This window comes from Mus pahari, chromosome 23 (genome assembly GCF_900095145.1).
Source record: "Mus pahari chromosome 23, PAHARI_EIJ_v1.1, whole genome shotgun sequence".
NCBI lineage: Eukaryota > Metazoa > Chordata > Mammalia > Rodentia > Muridae > Mus > Mus pahari.
Genome location: NC_034612.1, coordinates 23,976,354 through 23,997,598, shown reverse-complemented (window position 1 = coordinate 23,997,598; position 21,245 = coordinate 23,976,354). Strand labels below are relative to the sequence as shown.

Below are 21,245 nucleotides of genomic sequence, written 5' to 3'. Positions count from 1 at the left end.
CCTCTCTGCCTCTCTGCCTCTCTGCCTCTCTGCCTCTCTGCCTCTCTGCCTCTCTGCCTCTCTCTCTGCCTCTCTGCCTCTCTCTCTGCCTCTCTGCCTCTCTGCCTCTGCCTCTGCCTCTGCCTCTGCCTCTGCCTCTGCCTCTGCCTCTGCCTCTCTAGTGCTGGGATTGAAGGCTCACACCATACTACCACCACCTGGCTCCGTGGCCTTTCTTGAAAGGGGATTTTCAGGCTAGCAACATGGCTTCATGGGTAGAGGCACTTACTCAAAGAGCTGATGGTCTGAGTTCAATCACCCCAGAATCCACGTGGTGGAAGGAGAGGAACAGAATTCATCAAGTTGTCCTCTCACCTCCACACTTGCAAAACTCATGCACGTATGCATACACACATGCGTGCACCCATATGTAAATATAAACAACATCAGTTTTGTCCTCCTGTCCGTTAGGTTGCTGTCCTTTGGCAGCTCCTGGGGAGAGGTTTGTTGATTGCAACATTGACGCCAGAGAGAGTTTAGCTCTCATAACAATAAACTGGAAATCTCATCAGGAAGTGAGAAAAATCACCCCAGCCCAGACATGGGGAACGTGTTCAACCCCAAAACAACTTTTATTTATTTATTTATTTATTTATTTATTTATTTAATGAAAAATTCCAATCAGCCTCTGGCAAGATGGAGGCACCACTGGAGAGTGATAGGAAGAGCAAACAGAACAATTAAAATGAGACAACTGTCAAGAGAAGCGCTCAGGGCAAGACTGGGTTGAAGAGAGAATTCGTGGGGGGGGGGAGAGGGGGAGGGACGGTGGCTGGAGAGATGGCTCAGTGCTAAGACATCCTTCTGCTCTTGCAAAGGACAAGAGTTCAGTTCCCTTCACCACAATGGGAAGGTCTGTAACTCCAGAGTTTCTGTGAACTTTAACTCCCACTGAAACTCTGGAGTCACAATGAGAGTACTTGTAACTCTGACTCTAGGGGGATATGATGCCCTCTTCTAGATTCTATAGGCAACTGCAACACACATACACATACAGAGAGACACACAGACAAAGACACACACACACACAGACACACACACACACAGACACAAACAGACACACATAAAATAAACCTTCAAATTTAAGGTAACTGTCTTAGCTTCATTTTCTATTGCTGAGATGAAAGTAATCTAACCAATGCAACTTAATCTAGAATGATAGATTAAACTAGAATTTAACCAGCCATGTAAATAAAAGCTCCCATCAGTAAGATAACCTCACAAAGACTTGGAGCATCGGGATATCAGGTAACAAGTAGCCTCTAGGAACCAGTTGCAGTAGCTATGGGAATTTGGCTCTCAGGGAGCTTGGCAGGATAGGAGACAGGCTCTGCCAGGCTTGATGAATCTTGGCAGATTGTATCGGCATCTCGATGTCTTGCTGGGGCGTCCTCATGGGAAACAATCGAAGGCTGATTCATAAGGAAAAAAAAAATCACCCGCAGATCCTCCAAGATGGCCTTTCCTTTCCCTTCCTTGCCCTTCTGTTCCCACGACCCAAATCTTGAGACAAAAAGAACATCCATGGGGATATAATGATGTGCCTCAGTTTCATTTTGATGTCCCAGCATAGCTTCAGTCTCCCAAGAGTGTCTCATGCTCCTTCCAGTTCAAACAAGTTTCTGGTCCTCAATGTTACTTGTCATTTGCTCTGGACGAGTCTTTGTGCCAGAGGCTTGCCCTGACTCTCCCAAGTGTTCAGCAGCACCCCAGCCTTACCTGGATTTTAGTAGCATCTCAAGTTGTGCCCACAAGAAAATGTCTCCAGCTGCTGAAATTGCAGGCATGTGACCTTATGCCTGGCTATGTCACTGGTTGTTAAAATGTGTATCTTTCTTGCTTATCTGGGAACGTGTGGCTGCTGCTTCTTGAAGCTTGTGTTCCCTTCACCACACCCCCAGTTCCACTCTCTGATATTTTTTTTATCCTGTCACTTCCACACTTGAGGAATATTTTTTTAAATTGCATTAATTAAACTTTTAAAGATAATTTTACATGTGCACATAATACATACAGATATCATACAATGCATATAGATGTAATGCATGCAGATAACACCTAATGCATACAGATAGCACTTAATGCATAAAGATAACATGCAATGCTTACAGATAACATGCGATGCATATAGATAAATTTTAATGCATACAGATAACATTTGATACATATAGATAAATTTTAATGCATAAAGATAACATGCAATGCTTACAGATAACATGTAATACATACAGATAACATGCAATGCATAAAGATAACATGCAATACATACAAATAACATGCAATGCATACAGATAACTTGCAGTGCATACAGATAACACTTAATGAATACAGATATCACTTAATGCATACAGATAACACACAATGCATACAAATATCACAATTCATACAGATAACTCTTAGCTCTCATCCTTACCTACCTCTTTACCACCCCCTCTATTCCCTTACCTTCCCTGAAAACCTCTTCTTCATATTTATGCTTTTTTGTTGTTTTGTTTTGTTTTGTGACCCACTGGGTTTAACCAGGGGCATCTGTGGGACAGTTTAGATCAGTGGTTCACAACCAGTGGATGGCAACTGCTTTGGGAGTCGAATGTCCCTTTCACAGGGGTCACCTAAGAGCATCTGCACATTGCAATTCATAACAGTAGCAACATTACAGTGATGAAGTAGTAACAAAAGTAATTTTATGGACTGGAGGGTCACCACACCGTGAGGAACTGTATTAAGGGGCACAGCATCAGGAAGGTGGAGAGGCACTGTTCAGAATTATCTGTTGGAATCTGGTGAGCTTAATAATGGATGCGTGACTAAGGCCCTTCTCCCAGAATCTGTCAATACAGACCCATGAGCCCCTCCTCTTTCCATGACTTGCTTGTTGTCAGGGTCATTCATATACATTCATTACAGGTGACTGCATCTGTTGTGAGTTAATGCTTACAATGACTGAAAAGGGGTGAAGGGATGATTCTTATTTAAGTTTGTTACTTCGACTTGGACTGGCTTCTGGAACCTTCATGGTTCAGAGTTTAGTGTTCACCGTGGGTTCAGCACTGTGCTAGTCCATTCTAGATTCTCTCCTGTAGGCATTTACCATCAGACTTGCCTTTGTTATGATTTGAATATAAAATGTCCTAAGGCTTATATTTTGGTCCCCGGCTCGATACCCTGCTATAATGGGAGAGTGTGGGAAGTCTCGGAGGTCATCCTAGCTGAAGGATGAAGGTCACTTAGCAGGTCATGGGGGAGGGGTTATCCCTGGCCACTTCTCGCCTGCCTCTCTGCTTCCGAGTTAGCACGAAGCCCACCAGTTTGCTCTGACATGTGTCCCCACAGCCCTGATACCCAGATAAGTAGGGATCAAGCCACTGCTCGCTGAACCCTCTGAAACCCTGGCCAAAATGATTCTGCCTTTCCCCCACTTCTGCCAAGCACTGGTCACAGTGATGAAACACTAAGGAAATTATTGTGGTTTAGTGAGACACGTCCTCCATGGGCTCATGTATGTAAACACCTGATCTGCAGTAGGTGGCGCTGTTTGGGAAGTTATGGAAGTTTTAGGAGGTGCAGTCTTGCTGGAAGAAGTAAGTCACTGGCTTTGGGGTTTTAGAGCCTGGCCTCAATTCCTGTTCACAGACTCTGTTTCCTATGTGGGTGAAGATGTGATGGGCCAGCCTCCTGCTCCCGAATCATGCTTTCTTTTACAGTTGCCTTGTCTTCCCACCATAATAAACTCTATTCCCCTGGAACAGCAAGCCCAAGCAAACCCACTGTTGCTTAAGTTTCTTTGGTCGGGGTATTTTATAACAGCAATGGAAAAGTAACTCATACAGCAACCTTCTTCTGATGCAACGCATCTCACGTGCGTACATGATGGGTTACATAAGGGATCACTGTCACTTGGGGTAGGCCTCATCATCCTTGTCCCCTCTCCTCCCTCCAGCTGTCACCAGACCTTTCTGACCCTTGTCTGCTCCCTCCCACTTCCATAGACGCTTCCTTAACTCACACTCAAAAGCGCTGCCCTCTTTGCCTCCTGCAGCCCACACATAGTAGGTCTTCACTTTCTGGAAACAAGATGAGAGACACACCCAAACATGCGCCTCAATATTAGGTCTTTTCAAATCCAATCCATTGAAAATTCACCCATCACGTATCTTACCTGGAATTTCTCCCTCCAAGTCTCGAGGGCCGTCACAGAAGAAGGAGCAGAAATCGTGTGAGAGCCAGAGGTCAGGAAGGAAGAAGCTGAGCACAATGACATCTTCTTTTAAACAAGGCGGGATTGCTGAGCTAACAAATCCACAGCATCTCTGGCTGCCTGCGCGCAAGATCGGCGCAAGATGAAGCCAGTCGGTGTTGTAGCATGGACGGGGGAGGGGCTCATGAGCCACCATCCCTGAGGATCTATGGACAGTTGATGGCTGTCGAGAGAGGAAGCATCCAGGGCTGTGGCTCTAGTAGGTCAACTATGCTCCAGTGGGTGGCCCCACACCCACCAGTATATGAGCAGCACAAAAATTGACTTGATTTTTTTTTTTTTTAACATCTATGAAGTCAGAGGTTGGGGATGGGGGTGGATCTGAAAGGAGATAGAAACCGAAAGAGGGGGGGGAAGAAACAAGAATTTTCTCTATTATAAAATTTCCATAGCAAAATCTCCCTCACCCTTGAAGGCAGCTCAAAGTCATTGTGGTGACGTTGTTGTGCTCTGCCTCCTATGTTCTAAGTTTACTTTTTGTCCAATGCTGTTCACAGACCTGTGGTTTGGGTACATATTGCTGTTCCCTAGAAGGATATCATTGCTTCAAGAACCAACAGCCATTCATGCTCAGCCCCTGGGGCATCCTCAGTGCCGGATACTGCACTGCTAAGAATGGAAGCCTGTGGTCACTGTTGATGTGAGTGAACGAAGCCTGGAAGACCCTTGACCCTTTAGAAAACAGGCACGTGATATGATAAGGAGCAGGAATGGCCAAAACGTTGCATCCTTCTATGTGACTTCTCCTACGGGGACTTAAACAGTTATCTATTCACCCCAGATAGGTCACAGACGACAGAGCCACAGAATGATTCGACTCTAGTCTAGCTTTAGTGAATCAATGGGTTTACTCGGGTCACTTAAAGAAGAGTGGGTGTGTCTTAACAGGCAGCTGAATCTACCCAAGCTCATAGGCGTCATAGGTAAGAACTCATGAAAGCAAGGTCCCTGACACTCCCGGCTTGGCTTGCAGGAGGCTCTGTCAGTCATACAGTATTCCCTCCCCCTTGTGAATCTTGTTCTGTGACCTTCCCCATACCGGACCATTTCAGCATAAGCAGCCTCCTTTTCTGAGAGAATGGCTCAGTTCACAGGAAGCAGATGCTGTCGGAAGAGCTGCCTCACCCCCAATTCTTTCCCTTCTGGGACGCTTCAGGCCACGCAATCCCTTTGTATGTCTGTGACTTTGGATTGGCCTATGGAGCCAGCTGGGTTTTATGATGAGGCTTTGGAACAGGACAGCTGGCCTTGTAAGGGCTTCCTAGGTTACCTGGGCATGGTCAGTTGTTGGCTCCCATCAAAGCAGAGAGAACTTGCTACATTCTTGGAGATTCCTGCTTAAATTGTATTGGGTTGTTAGTGAGGATCTGGAATACATACTGATTCTTCTGGGCCCTTCAATGAATTAATTTCTTTTTCACCACCCAACATTTTAAAATCACAAGCATGTGATACAGAATGAATCAAGTCATTTCATGCTACTGTTGGCCCAGATGGTCACCTGCCTGTAACCATGGAGATAGATTTGTTTCTTTTGTAATTCCTTTCTGAGTTTTAGGCTACAAGGTAACTTCTGCGAAGCTCCTGTTAATCTCTCCCCCTGAAGAGAAGAAAGGATTAAAATAGAATCATAGAGAGAGTCAGCCCCAGCTTGTGATAATCCAAAACCTTAGATGAGTCCCTTTCCGCAGTTCAGCGGACGGTGAATGTTCATTTTGTTTAGACTTCATGCGCTAAGATCAGCACTGTCCTGAACGTCCTCACTCCTTTCCAAACAGAACTCCCATTCTAAGAGAAAAATACTTTTCTTTTTAGAAGGTGACTGTCCCCAACACATACCACCCAGAGACCAGCTGCCTCAAACCAGGAATCTAGTGACTTCTCAGAAGAGTCCACTGCCTCTCATCCAAGGATCTGTGGCCTTTGTCCAGTTTTTTAAAGTCCCATGAGTCATTGACATATGGCACTTATTTCAGTTTCATTCTGTTGCTGTGATAAAACTCTCTGACCAAAAAGCAACTTAGGGGAGGAAAGGATTTATTCGGCTACTGCTTCTAGGTCACAGTCCATTGCTGAGGGGAAATAAGGACAGGACCTCAAGCAGGAAGCAGAGGGCAGAAATATCTGCTGCTCTCAGGGTATCCCCTCTAGCTGGGGAACTCACTCACAGCTGAGGACGTGCGGTTGAAGCATGGAGGATGCTGCTCAATGCTCACTTGCAAGCTCATGTTCAGCAAGCCCACACGACCTGCCTAAGGATGCTGCTCCCAATAGTGGGCTGGGCGCAGGACCACCTGCCTAAGGATGCTGCTACCGATAGAGGGCTGGGCGCTCCTACATCAATCAACAAAGTGGTCTATAACATGTCCATAGCATCTAGACAATTCTTCAATTAAGGCTTTTTCTCTCAGATAAGTCTGGGTTGTGTCAATAAGGCAAACCAGGACAGTAGAGTTATTCAGCCATGTCCAGTGCCTTTGTGGAGGGCCCGTATCTTGCAAGATTTGGATCTCTCAAGAATCAAAATCAACATTTCCCTGCTTTTCGTATTCCTTAAATATTCATATTCCTTAAGTATTACAGCATTCAGAAATCCCTTAAAGGCAGTCTTCCACACCTATCCACCCAGACATTAGATAAACATGGCCCCAATCAATGATTTGTAATGCATCAATACTTTAGATTACCCTATCTTGTGCCATATCCCTTCCAATGCACTGAGTACACAACTGTTAGTGAGTACATTTAAAATGTCCTGTGTAACATTTGCCTAACATGCATGAAACCCCCCATTCAATTCTCAGAAAAAGGTAATTCACACCTATAATCATAACACTCGGGAGATAGAGGCAGGAGGATTTAGAGTTTAAGTTCATAAATAGTAAGCTCAAGGACAGCCTGGGCTACATGAGATCCTGCTGTAAACAAACAAACAACAGAAGGGGGAGGGGAAATTTTGGACAGATGTGCACACAAGTCTTGGATGATTCCTGAATTTAAAGGACAGCTGGGGACATGCAGTCTGGCAGAGCAGAGCACACTTGAGAGTAATGAGGAAGTAATCATGTTCCTCCTGAGCTGGAATACAAGCTGGCAGAGGGAAATAGAATTGACCTAAGGAGAATGCTCTAGAATATAGAATTAGCACCATGTCAGGGTAATTTCAGCCCCCAAGTCTCACCTTAACATTGATGAGCACAATTTAAGGATCAAACTAATCAACCTTGAGCAATTGTGAGGAAATGTGAGACTCTTGACTCTCTTCTCAGATCTGGCTTACAGTGTGTAGACGTTTGTAGCCCCAATACACAGTGTTCTTCCGTCGAGTTCTACCTACCTCTGTGTTCCCCTCAACAGAGTGGCAAGGAATTCTGACTCAGGTCTCCTCCCAGGGGAGTGTAGGAAGCAGTGTGGTACACAGAGGTTGCCATGGTTATTCTCCTGCCCTTTGCTAATGATGATGCTAAGTTGCCTCTTTGACAACTCTAGGACCCTGCTGGTCTTCAGTGCATCTTCTCCATTTGTTCTCTGAGCCTGAGAACTGATCAGCCTCGTACTAATCCTGCTACTTCTGGGGAAATAACTAAGATAGGGACTTGGTATTATTACATTCAGAAACCTCACAGGCTCTGTGATCCTTCAGCCTCCCAGTGAAGGAAAATAGCGGCACACACCTTTCATCCAAGCACTTAAGAGACTGAAGTAGACAGATTTCTGTGAGCCAGCCTGGTCTCTATAGTGAGTTCTGAGAGAGCCAGGGCTACATAGAGAGACTCTGTTTCAAAAAACAAAAGATGTTAATTACATTTTTTTTCATTCATACATTTATCATCACATATGTCACAGCCCACATGTGGAGGTTAGTTGCCAACTTGTAAGAACTGGTTCTCTTCTTCTACCATGGAGATCCAGGGATCTAAATTAAGTTGTCAGGATTTGTGAGGAGTGCCAGCTCACTAGCTGTGTGTGTACTGTCTGGTTATTGTGGAGGTCAGAGGACAACCTTGGATGTCATTCCTTAGGCACTGCCCAGATTGCTGTTGTAGTTGCAGTTGTTGTTATTGTTGTGGTTTATTTGTTTGTTTGTTGAGACAATATTTCTCACTGGCTGTAGTTTATAAAGTAGCCCAGAATATATGGCCAGCAATCTTGGGAGAATCTGACTGCTTCTGCCTTCCTAGTACTGGAATTGCAGACAAGTGCCACCATGCTTGGCCTTTTAAAAAACAAACTGAAGTCTTGTGCCCCACACATTGAGCTATTGCCCTTACCCCTGCCTTTCTACTCTTGGAAGGCACCTCTAACCCCCTCTAAACAAGTTTCTGCCTCTCGTACATTTAGAGGAGAATCGGGATAGGATAGTCTATGAGCACCCTACCATCACATTTAAGGTATCGAAACTAGTCAGTATGGCCCCAAGACATGGTGTCCTTTATTCTGAGCATACAGATAACATTATTCTAAATAGGTTGGGAGGGGTACACCTCAAGTCTTTCCAACTGTGATTCATTTAAATATTATATGATATTACATAATTCTCAGACTGAACAAATACATTCTTGAAATAAAGCAACTCTATTTTTGTCTTTCCTTAGCCTTTAATTTTCTTTTTACCCTTTCATCAAATGATTGCATGCCCAGATCTTTTGGATACACTTAGGTAATGAAAATGTTCTCTGTGGGCCAGCAAGATGGCTCAGCAGGTGAAGGAGCCTGCTGCCAAGCCTGCCAACCCAAGTTTTATAACCAAGACCTACATGATGGAGGAAGAGAACCTACATCCAAAAGTTGTCACATGACCTTAACACACATGCACCCTAGCACGCCAATGCCTGCTCCCATCCACACGTAGCATATGTCCACAGTAATGATGGAAAAAAACATTTCTCCCTGTGGCTTGGGAGATGGTTCAGTTGAAAACCTGGGTTTAATCTCTAGTATCAAGTGCAAACAAAAGGCAGATATGGTGGTGTGTGCTTGTGATACTAGCATGGGGGAGGGGCATGAGGAGAGGGGTATGATGGGAGGGGTCACTGGGACTCTCCTGGCTAGCCAGACTAGCAGGACTGGCAAGCCCTACATTCCAGTGAGAAATCCTCTCTCAATAAACAAGGTAGATGACTCCTGAGGAATGACACCCAAGATTTATTTCTAGCCTACACACACACACACACACACACACACACACACACAGAGAGAGAGAGAGAGAGAGAGAGAGAGAGAGAGAGAGGAATGACATCTGAACATCCATATATATCCATATGCACCTGATCATACATGCATTCCAACATACACATAAAAGCACACACATGATCACTCCAAGTGTATCTCAAACAACATTGCCCAAGGAGCAGGAACCCACTGCTGCTGGCACCCCCTACCCTCCCCAGTTCATTGTTTGACTAATAGTTCTCCCCTTGTCATCTCTCCTGCCCTCCCCGCAGCCCCCACACCTGTGGTTTCCATGCCACCTCTCACAGGAACAGGGACAGGAATGGATGGGCATCATTCTTAGACACTGAACCCCTGTGAGGATCCAGTGACCCAATTCTCTCTGCTTGGCAGATGGGTAAGGTCACCTCTCCCTCACCTGGGTACATCCATGTTTTAATAGCACTTTCAGGATGGCTTGCTAGCATCCTCCCATACACAGTAAAAACCACTTTCATCCCAGCCAGTCACCACCCCGCTCTGCTGCAACCTTGAGGGATTTGGTGCCACCCGCAATGTCCCTCTGAGGTAGTCCCGTCTCTGGAAACACCCTCATAGACACACCCAGAGAAGTATGTCTTCCAGGGAACTCCATATTCTGTAAAGTTGATAGCCAAGGTTAACATCACATCAACAGCTGGCATTTATGACGTTTATTTATCTTACATTTGTGGAGGAGTGGTGCACTCGTGCAAGTGAGCACAATTGGAGGTCAGAGGTCAGCTTTCACGAGTTGTTTCTTTCCTCCTACTATGGGCATCCCAGGGTCTTCATGATGGTGGCAAGTACCTTTACCTGCTGAGTCATCTCTCCCAATAACTGAAATTTTAAAAAATGATAGTCAGTATTTATGTCTGAGAATAAATGCTTCTTCAATTCTCCATCAATTATGTTTTCATTGTTGCCATTTTTCATAATGCCACCTTTCTTGCCAATTCATTCACAGTAATTTATAGTTTCAGCTCACGATATTAAGTAATTTTTCCATTTTTGCCTCTATGCTTTTGTTTCCAAAGTTGAGAAGAAAATGTAAAGCAAGCTATGTATTTGCATCGTATTTTGCCATCTTATTAAATGATCTTATTCAAATGCCATGCTTTAGTGGTGACATTTTAAACCAAGGTATAGTTGTTTTGTGGGGGTTTTGTTTGCTTGTCTTGTTTGGTTGGATTTAGTTTTCGAGACAGGATTTCTATGTGTAGCCCTGGCTGTCCCGGATCATGGTCTGTAGACCAGGCTAGCCTAGAACTCAGAGATCCACCTGCCTCTGCCTCCTAAGTGCTGGGATTAAAGGCGTGCGCCACCACCACCCAGCTTACAAGAGCATAGTGCTATTTCTTCTGCATTTCTACTGTATTAGTTTGGGTTGTGTTCCAGGCTCCCTTCTGTTGCTGTGACCAACACCATGACCAAGAACAACTTAGAAGAGGGAGGGGCTTATTCAGCTTACACTTTAAGGGTCGTTTCTTATTGGAGTAGTTTGTAGCAGAAGCTATGGAGGAACATTGCTTGCTGTCTTGTTCTCTGGCTTGATCATGTTTAGCTTTCTTATACAAGCCAGGCTCACATGCTCAGGGAATGATACCACCTATAGTGGACTTCTCCCCGCCCCCATCAATTAACAACAAAGAAAATCCCACACAGAGATGTCCATAGGCCAATCCGATCTGGGCAGTTTCTCAATCGAGAATTCCTTCTCAGGTGACACTCAGTTGTGTGTATCAAGTTGATAGATAAAGCCAACTAGAGCATGCTTCATTTATTACAACCTCCAGATGTTACTGAAAATAAACACAGCAAGATGAAATGGAACCTGCCTAGTTCCTGACTCAATTTGAAAAAAGCTTCAACATCTATGATAATGGTTACTGTTATTTAATGCTAAGAGGTGTTTTAAATCTACATACGCTTGATCAAGTATCTCTGTTGTAGGATATGAAACCCATAGGTGGTATATTGGGTATATGTCCAGGACTGGTAGAACTGGGTCATAGGATAGTTCAATTGTTGCTTTATTTTATAATCCTAATATGCCCATATAAAAGATACACAATCAAGATACTTTAATTATAAGCCGTATGCCTAGATTGGGCAGATCTAGGACTATACTAAGTTATTTCCCAGCTTAAAGATGCCCTGTTGCTTGCTGTTTCTTATGGCCATATGCTTTTGGTCCATGGTGGATTCCTTCTCCATCCTCTTCCTCTCTCCCCTCTCTATATGCCATGCCCTCTCCAGCATCCAGTCCCACCTTGTCTGTCTGTTTGTTTGTTTGTTTGGGAAACCTCTAACTGATTTCCATAATAACTGTACTAATTTGAACTTCCACCAGCAGCCAACAAGGGTTCCTCTTGCCCCAGATGGATATATCTGACATGCTTTGATGTGAGATGAAACTCATCGGTTACTGATCACAGCTATGATATAGTTCCGATTCATCTGGTGTGTAAGTCTATCAGATTAAGAGTCTCTTTTGGCTCCCCACTGTGCAGCAGCTGCAAGATAATGGCACAAGAGACAATTAAGAGTATTCTTAGGTGGGCAAGATGGCTCAGTGGGTAAGGCTTGTTTCCAAGCCTGGTGACCTGTATTCTATCCTTGCAATCTACATGGTAGAAGGAAAGAATAGGTTGTCCTCTACCCTTCATCTATTCTCCGTGGAATGTACACTTCCCCCAACACAGACAAAACAAATAAATAAAAAACACAATTTATTTTTTTAAAAAAAAAAAATAGTATTATTTCCCCTATGAAATAAAAGCTCAAGAGACAACAGTTGGTTTTCTATATCTGTGGGTTCTGTATTCATAGGTTCAACCAGCCATGTATCAAATATATTCAGAAAATATAATTATGTCTGTGCTGGATGTACACAGGCTTCTTCCCCTCGTCATGATTCCCTAGACAATACAGTGTAACAGCTATTTGCATTGCATTTCCATTGCATTAGCTGCAGTGCGTAATACAGAGATAATTTAAAGCATATGGGAGGGGACGCACTCTGCCAATAATTTCCACCATTTTATATAAATAAAGCATCCTCTGGGACTGGGGAGAAGGCCCAGCAGTTAGGAGTGCTTGCTGTTCCTTCCAGATGACAGCACCCAGGTTGGCTTGATCCCAACCACTTGTAACTCCAGACCCAGGGGATCCAACACCCTTTTCAGGACTCCTTGGGAACCCACATACATGTTTAAAACACACACAATTAAAAATAAAATCAATATTTTATTGAAAAGGACATATCATCATAGTTGGTATCTGCAAATGCTTCTGGAGCCGTTTCCCATGGATATGGAGGGATAAATATATTCTGTCCTCTTCGCAAAGTAGGCAGCATGGTGGGTCTCTGAGTCTACTGTGCATTCATGTGATAGAGTTCTGGGCTAAGCCCTCCAGGGTTCTAAACCAGGAGGTCTAGAGAGGAGCCCGGGGATGCTCATTTTAAATAAGTATCACATGTGATGTAATAGGGCATTTGCCTGGTGTGCATGTGTGAGGGTCCCTGGTCTGATCTGCAGCACCATAAGAAGGGGACACTGGTCCATTTAGCAGGTGACTTTTGTATTTAAAATTGTATTTCATTCATTTCTTTATTTGTGTGTGTATCCATGTAGGTGAGGGTATGCTTGTGCCATGGCCCCAGGTCAGAGGAGGATACAGGTTTGTGATCTCACCTTCTACCTTGTTAGAGTCAGGGTCTCTTGTCTGATGCCGTGTATGCCAGGCTAAGTGTCCCATGAGCTTCTGTGGATTCTACTGACTTGGCCTCCCATCCATATCCAGGTTTTTACATGGATTCTGGAGATTCAGTCTCAGCTCTCTACTGAGTCACCTCCCCAGCCCAGGCCTCTAGCTTTTTGTTATCGTGTGCAACCTTTAAGAAAGGGGGTAGGTGTCACTAACTACCCTCTTTGTTTCTGCTGGTGTCCATGAAAATGATGTCAGTAAGCAAGTGTCCTAATTAACTTTATTCACCTTTACTTAACTGTGTCAACTTGACACAACCCACAGTCTTCAGAGAACCACAGTTGAAGAATACACTGGGCAGTGGGTTTGCCTGTGAGGGATTTTCTGGACTTATCAATTGATGCAGAGAAGCCAGCCCATTGTGGGCAGCACGATCCCTAGGCAGGTGGACCTAGGCTGTATGGGAAATCTAGTTGAACAGGAGCCTGTGTGTGAGTCCGAGAACAAGCCAGCAAGCAGCATTCCTTCGTGGTTGCTGCTTCGAGATTCTCGTCTTAGGCTCCTGATTGAGCTCAGTGATGAACTGAGACCTGTACGTGTATGTCAAGCAAACACTTTACTCCTCAAGTTGCTTCTGGTCAAAGTGTCTGATCACAGCAACCAAACGCAATTTCAAGGCAAGCAGCCTCTGATGACACTGAATATGGCCACAGTAAAGGTTGTTACCAACTTCGTCTGCCTCTGTGGGAGATTAGCAATGCTCCCCAAATGCTTCCAATTATTTTTATTTTAAAAAAAAATGAAATAAGGAACTTTGAGATGGCAGCAAGGGCGTGTTCATGATGAACAGTCTTTTGGTAGACAAACTCTAAAAGCCTAGCAAGTGGGTACACTTAATGAAAAGATGACATTAACTGTCTCTAATGACACACGTTTTGTGACATAATTTAATATAGAAAAGTGACATTTCATGTTTCAGGGAAACAGTATATTCTGTACTAAATTAAGGATAGAAGAGAGAGAGAGAGAGAGAGAGAGAGAGAGAGAGAGAGAGCTGAGAACAAGTTCTGAAAATATTTAAAATAGGAAAAGATGGGGCCCACAGGATGTCCCAATGGATAGAGCACCTGCCATCAAGTCTGATGACCTGAGTCTGATTTCTGAGACCACATGATGGAAGAAAAGTGACTCCCACAAGTTTTCCTCCTGCCTCTTCATGACATATGCACTGTGCCACACGGTGCCCCTTGACATGTGCACATGAATTCATGCACACACGCAAATTAAATAATTGTAATGACACACGTAAACGAGAAATGAACTTTGACTCTTAAAATTTTACACTATGGGTAAAGAGCATCCATTCATCAAATATTTGCTGAGCACCCAATGTGTATTGTCACAGCAAAAGAAGTCTTGTCTCATGGACTTTCATGTTCTAAGGAAGGGAATAAGTCAGCCATCAATATTATTTTCAGAAATAGCCAACTTCTGAATATACTAGAGGGGTGGATTTCAGCCTTCTTAATTCTGAGATCCTTTAATACAGTTCCTCGTGTCCTGGTGACCCACAACCGTAAAATTATTTTCATTGTCACTTCACAACTGTAACTTTGCTACTGTTACGAATCATAACATAAATATCTGATATGCAGGGCATCTGTAACTCCTGATATGCAACCCCTGTGAAAAGGTGGTGTAACCTCCAAGGGAGTCATGATCTACAGGTTGAGAACCACTGCTAATAGAGGGTGGAAAAATAATGTATAGAGTTAATGAGAACCACAAGCTACATCTAGCTGAAAACTCAATGCAAATTGATTAGCATTAAGCAACTGGGAAATCTGATGAATTAGAGGTGTAAGATGGGGACAAAATACCTCCTCAGGGGAAGGACTTTAATCTCTTGTTTGGACAGAGAGGGAACTCCACAAGACAGCTCTGAGGAGAATGTCAGACACAGACTAACAGGATCACTCTATCAGGTGTATATAGATTAAGACAAAACCAGAGTGAAAACAGGAGACCCATTAGGACATCATTGACAATGGTTGAAACAGGAGCGGGTGGTGACTTGGACCAGCATATTACCCAAGAAAACACTAGAAGTTCAATGTAGCATGTGAGACTTTTCCTGAGGAGATACAACCCATAGAAATCTACTTAATCCACAACAGACCAAAGCAGAATTTACACAGATATCTAGCTTGCTGAGCTAATGAATTTATTGGAGTTACTGGTGGGATTGTGGGTGAGGAATTGTTTACCAGAGCAGGAATGACTTAAAGGCAACTGTATCACTGAAAAGCCCACCTCAACATGGGTCATGACTCATGGAAACTGCATCTCTGGAGCTCTCTTATGACCTGCAGCAGCTTGTCTAGTCAGAGTCTCCTCCTTTCCAACAGTCATTTACTGCTTGTATAGCCTTGGGATGGCTCCCAGGGGTTGTCTATAAATTTCAGATGGCCCTCAGGGACTGTTTATAATGTTCTAGTTTCCCCAGACTTGGAGCATTTGTTCACATCCTGAGTCGCATGGTCTTCCTTCCTCCTTCCTCCCTCCATGAAAGAATGTTTCAATTCTGGGAAAGTTGATCCAGCACACAGAATAGCAATGAGGTAGGGAGAAATGGCAGATGTTGGATATACTATGAAAGAGTAAGAGTGTGTAACAGAGGAGAGTTATGGCTGAAACTCAATTCTAATTTAAAATTTACATCTGAGAAGCTGGGGAGATGGACTTGATATTCACTGAGATGCCTGGATTTGTAAGAAAAACTAGAAGTTCAAAATAGCATCTGTCCTCTTATTGCTGTGACCATATTTGACATGAAACCACTTAAAGCAGGAGTTGTCTTGGCTCATGGTTTGAGGGGATATAGTCCACCATGGTGACTGTAATGGGGAGCATGTTCATATCCATTTTGGATCAGGAAACAGAGAGAGGGTCAGAAGCTGAGCTGCACTATAAATCTCAAGTCTTCTCCCAACCCCCAGTGACCTACTTCCTCAAGCTAAAGGTTGCACAATCCCTAAAATAATCCTTTCAGGACCAAATGTTCAAACCCATGAGCCTCTGAGGGAGCATTTCACATTCAAACTATAACATAGAACATGCTATTGTTGGAATAGAACGCCTGTTAGATATTACATCCATTCTTTATTATTATTATTATTATTTTATTATTTTATTTTTTTATTATTTTTTAATTGCTGTGACCAAAACAACTTAAGGAAGGAAAGATTTATTTGCACTCACAGTTCGAAAGTACCAGTCATGATGGTAGGAAAGAGATGGCAGCAGGAGCATGAGGTATCCACAGTCAGGAAGCAGAGGGAGATGAGTGCTAGTGCTCAGCTCATTGCTCCTTTGGGTAGCCTAGGGGATGGTAGCCTAGGGGATGGTAGCCTAGGGGATGATGCTGCCCAAATTCCAGATGGATCTTCCTACCTCAGTTAACTCCAATCTAGATGATTCCTTATAAACATGTCAAAGGTGCATTTCTTTTGTAATTCTAGACCCTGTCAAGTATACAATCAATTTTGACCATCACAGACATCTAAGTGGAAGTTGCGGAGACAATGAGATACACAAGTCTGGAGTTTAAAGTTTCCAACCAAGGATGCACCTGCAATGCATTCCTGAATATCAACCACGGAGCTGGAGCAGTAAATCCCTTGTAATCGAGAGATTGGCAAGAGATGCATCCCATAAACCGGCCAGGCAAATAGAGACACCAGCGAAAGAAATAGAGTAGTGCTCACTAGGATGGCAGCACATATACTAAAGTTGGAGTGGAACAGAATGATAGCATGGCCCTTATGCAAGTATGACACACAAATTCGTTAATCAGTCCATATTTTAAAAGAGAGAGTGATGGGAAGCCCTGGAATGTGATGTACTGTGGAAGGAAGCAGTTCCAGGTGCCAAAACTCCTCAAGGTCAGATTGTCATATCAACTTCCTGAACTTCAGGAAGTGTAAGGGCATACCCGACACCCCGACACACTTATCAGTACTGTCCCTTCTAATTCTCCACATTCATGTGGCAGTTGAAATGGATTGCTACCTACTGACAACCTATTGAAAACAAATGAACTGTCATATGTTGCCGTGGAGTTCATTAGTGACCTTGACTAAGAGTGCTGGGTGTCATGAAGAACTACATGTCTGAGAGACCTGGGGAAGAGACTTTGCAGATAATAAGCACACTATGTATTCTTGGGATGAATTTAGCTGTTAAGGTGAGACTAAAGGCAGGATGGGAGCTGGAAGGGACATGGGGTGAAGATGAGTTTAGATTTCTATTTTTGTTCTTGAAGTGGAAGAAAAAAAATGACAGCTCATTTGTATGCGGATGGGGGAGATCCAGTAAAGGGGAGAGCTGATGGAATGGGGAAGAAAAGGGAGTTCCAGAGAAAGGAACAAGGCTGAGATACATGTCACAAGGAAGATGGGTTCTAGTAGGGCACAAAGAAGGAAAGGCAAGGTGCTATTTTGGAAACTTGGTCTTTGCTGTATTTGTGTGCATTTTGAACTGTAAGAGTTTACATAATGAAGGCTTAGTCCCCAATGGGGCGCTATGAGGAGGTCAATGTGGTCCCCAATGAGGCACTAAGTAGAGGTCAATGGAACCTATTTTCCTCTGCTATAACATAATACCTGGTGGTTTTTATCTTATTTTTAAAAAGGTATATTTTGCTCACTTTTTAGGTGTATCAAACTTCAAAAGTAGGTAACCCTTTTACATCACAATATGGTAGGTAGCATCATAGTGGGAACATACAAGATGGAGAGACCATACATCAAGAGAAGAGCCAGGGAGCAGAGAGGAATTAGCATTAGCACACTGCTCCCTTATTTTTATTTATTTTTTTATTTCATTTTACATCCTGGTTGCAGCTCCCCTCCTCCTTCCTTTCCTACCAGTCCCTACCTCACAAATCCCTCCCTTCATTACCCACTTGCCTTTTCTTCAGAGATGGGGAATCCTCCCTTGGGTACCCTCCCCCACCCTGGGATCTCAATTCATAGCAGGACTAAGTTCATCCTCCTTCACTGAGCCCTGACCAGGCAGTCCTACTAGGGAAAAGGGATCCAGAGTCAGGCAGCAGAGTCAGAGACAGCCCCTGCTCCAATTGTTAGGGGACCCAAATGAAGACCAAACTGCACATCTGCTCCAAATGTGTAGGGAGCCTAGGTCTAGCCCTTCATGCTCTTTGGTTGGTGCTTTAGTCTCTGTGGGTCCCTATGGACCCAGGTTAGGTGACTGTAGGTCATCTTGTAGTGTCCTTGACCCCTCTGGTTTGCTCACTTCTATTCCCCACTTGTCCACAACTCTTCCTGAACCCTGCCTCATGTTTGGCTGTGTGTCTCTGCATCTGTTTCCATCATCTGCTGGATGACACCTCTCAGAAGACAGTTTTACTCGACTCCTGTCTGTAAGCATAGAGAGTATTGTCAACAGTGTCAGCGGTTGGCTCTCTCCCATGGGATGGGTCTGAAGTTGAACCAGTCAGTGACTGGCTATTCTCTCAGTGTCTGCTCCATCTTTATCCCTGTGCATCTTGTAGGCAGAACAAATTTGGGGTAGAAGGTTTTTTGGGTGGGTTATTTCTCCCTCCCTCCACTGGAAGTTCCACCTGGCATGGGAGGTGGCCATTTCAGTCTCCATATGCCCTGGTGGTAGGAAACTCAGCTAAGGTTGCCTCCATAGACTCCTGGGGGCCTCTCTCACCTGAGATCTCAGGCTAGTCCCAGAGATGCTCCACACACCAATTTCTGTTCTCCCTCCAAGCCCTCTCCCCCTCTTGTTTACTCAGGGCTCAGTAGTTAAGAGCACTTCCTGCTCTTGTAGAGGATCCAAGTTTGGTATCCACCATTCATGTCAGGCAGCTCACAATCACCTAAACTCCATCTTCAGGGGTTCCATCTCCTTTTCTGGCCTCAGTGGGGCTATGCGCATCTGACCACATACAGACACACAAATAAAATTTAAACACAAAACTTTAAAAATAAAAGTTGATTTTACATGTGGGAAGGGAAGGGATGGAGGATGGGAGGGGCAATGTACACGCCATGCACGTAAGTGGTGGTCAGAAGACAACTTTCAGGAGTCATTTTGCATCTCCCACCATACGGGGGCATAGTCTCCTGTTGTGTCTGCATGGTAGTCCATGATTCTCCTGCTTCTGCCTCCCATCTTGAAGTTCTGGAATCCCAGATGTTTGACGCTGTATCCAGCTGTTTTCATAGGCCATAGGGATCTGGGCAAATGTTTTCTGTTTGTTTTGTTTTGTTTTTACCTGCTGAACCATCCTTAGTCTTGTTATCATTCTTAATGTTTTGTTGCAATTAGTTAGTTAGTTAGTTGGTTCGTTGGTTAGTTAGTTGGTTAGTTAGTTCTTTACTTATTTGTGTTTGGGACACTGCAGTGATGGCGTGTGTGTGGAGGTCAGAGGACAACTTGCTGGAGTTGGTTCTTTCTCGTCATGGTATAAATCTTAGTGATCAGGTTTACCCATTGACCCATCTCTGTCCCCATCCCTGCTCTTTGGTGGGAATTCACCTTTGGGGGAATTGATTCCTCCTGTGGGATCAGCTTGAGCTCCCCAGAGGGCGCTGTGCCACCTAAGCTCCTCCCACCAGGCCCCACTTTTCCTCCTTTCCCCTTTTTATAGTTATTAGATTACAAAGCTGCAAATTTCCATACAGCACTTTCACACTGACCGCTTCCTTTTGGTGTGCCACGACCCTGCCCATTGTTTCTGTATTCTTCCTTCTCATCCTTGTCGCTTTAAATATTCCTATGCTAAATATTCTATTCCTCACTCCCCCTCCTCCATCCTGTAAGCCCTTTTATTCCTCTCTCCTTGCCTGAGTTTAGTTCCCAAGCCTCCCACGAAAATACACATATATAAAACTCAGAAGCTGGGGTTCACATATGAGAGATAATCCGTGGCGTTTTTCTCTCTGTTCACCTTGCTTAATGCAATATTTTCTAATTCCACCTGTTTCCCTGCACAATTCAACATATTCTTGCTCTTTGTAGCTGAATTGAAATTCCATTGTGTTTAGTTCATTGTGTCCAACCTGTTGAAGTTTCCCCACCTACCTCTCGGACCAGGCACACTGTAGACCAAGCTTTCATCGAGTGAAGTTTGTCTGGTTGGTTGGTTGGGACGGGTGTGTGTGTGTGTGTGTGTGTGTGTGTGTGTGTGCAGAAGCCATATTTGAATTAAAGTTCAGGAGTGTTTTTCTAATAGAGAGGCTTTGGGAGACAGAGTCATATGGCATACTTATCTATATCCTAGCTAGGGCATTGGCACATCTGCAGGCAAATGGATGCAAAGTGACCTTCTGCATCCTGATTGGATGTTGGGGGACAAGATGAAAGAGCAGAATGGACATAGGGAAGAAGAAATTTTGTGAGCTGCATTGTTAAGGGAGAATCTTTGGAAATCAAATGCGATATGACCCAGGAGCTGGGCAGTGAAGAAGGCACCATTGAGGATGGGACGCTGAATTTACAGTGGCATTGTAATGATTAGTATTGTCAACCTGACAAAAATCTACAATCATCTGGGTTTCATACATTGAAGTTGAAAGGCATGCCCCTTGTGGGTGGTGTCATTCCTTATGCAAGAGATCCTGGAGTGTATGAGGGTGGAGAAATGGCCTCAGCATTTAAGAGCCCATACTTCTGTTGCAGTGTTCTGGGGATACTGTGTGAGGGTGGTCATTTTAGGGTACTGCCCAGTTCACTCAAGTGGTATGGACAAATAATTGTTTGTTCTGGAAATAAGACCCACTCAGACAGGAAAGTAATGTGACAGTTGAAGAGTAAGGAACCACTTAGAGACTGTGACAGAGATCTGAGGTGGGGGATATGAAACCAGAGGCCCTCCGCACAGTCTCTGACAGAAAGCAACAGTTAAAGATCCTGTCCCAGCTGACAGGGTGAAGCAAGAGTTACAAATTGACCCAGAACTAAAAAAATACATATCAATCACAGGGGGAAGAACAAAATGTGAAAGCATTAAAAC

The 21,245-nt window shown here is 44.0% G+C and overlaps 1 protein-coding gene and 1 non-coding gene across 3 annotated transcripts in view; both read left to right on the top strand.

The window, feature by feature from the left end:
* Positions 1 to 21,245, top strand: part of Caln1 (calneuron 1) — a 434,985-nt gene that overhangs the window by 356,987 nt on the left and 56,753 nt on the right. The gene's annotated exons all lie outside the window — the stretch shown is intronic.
* On the top strand, positions 16,958 to 17,065 carry LOC115063103. Its single transcript, XR_003842985.1, has one exon. It is a non-coding gene; the product is annotated as a U6 spliceosomal RNA (small nuclear RNA).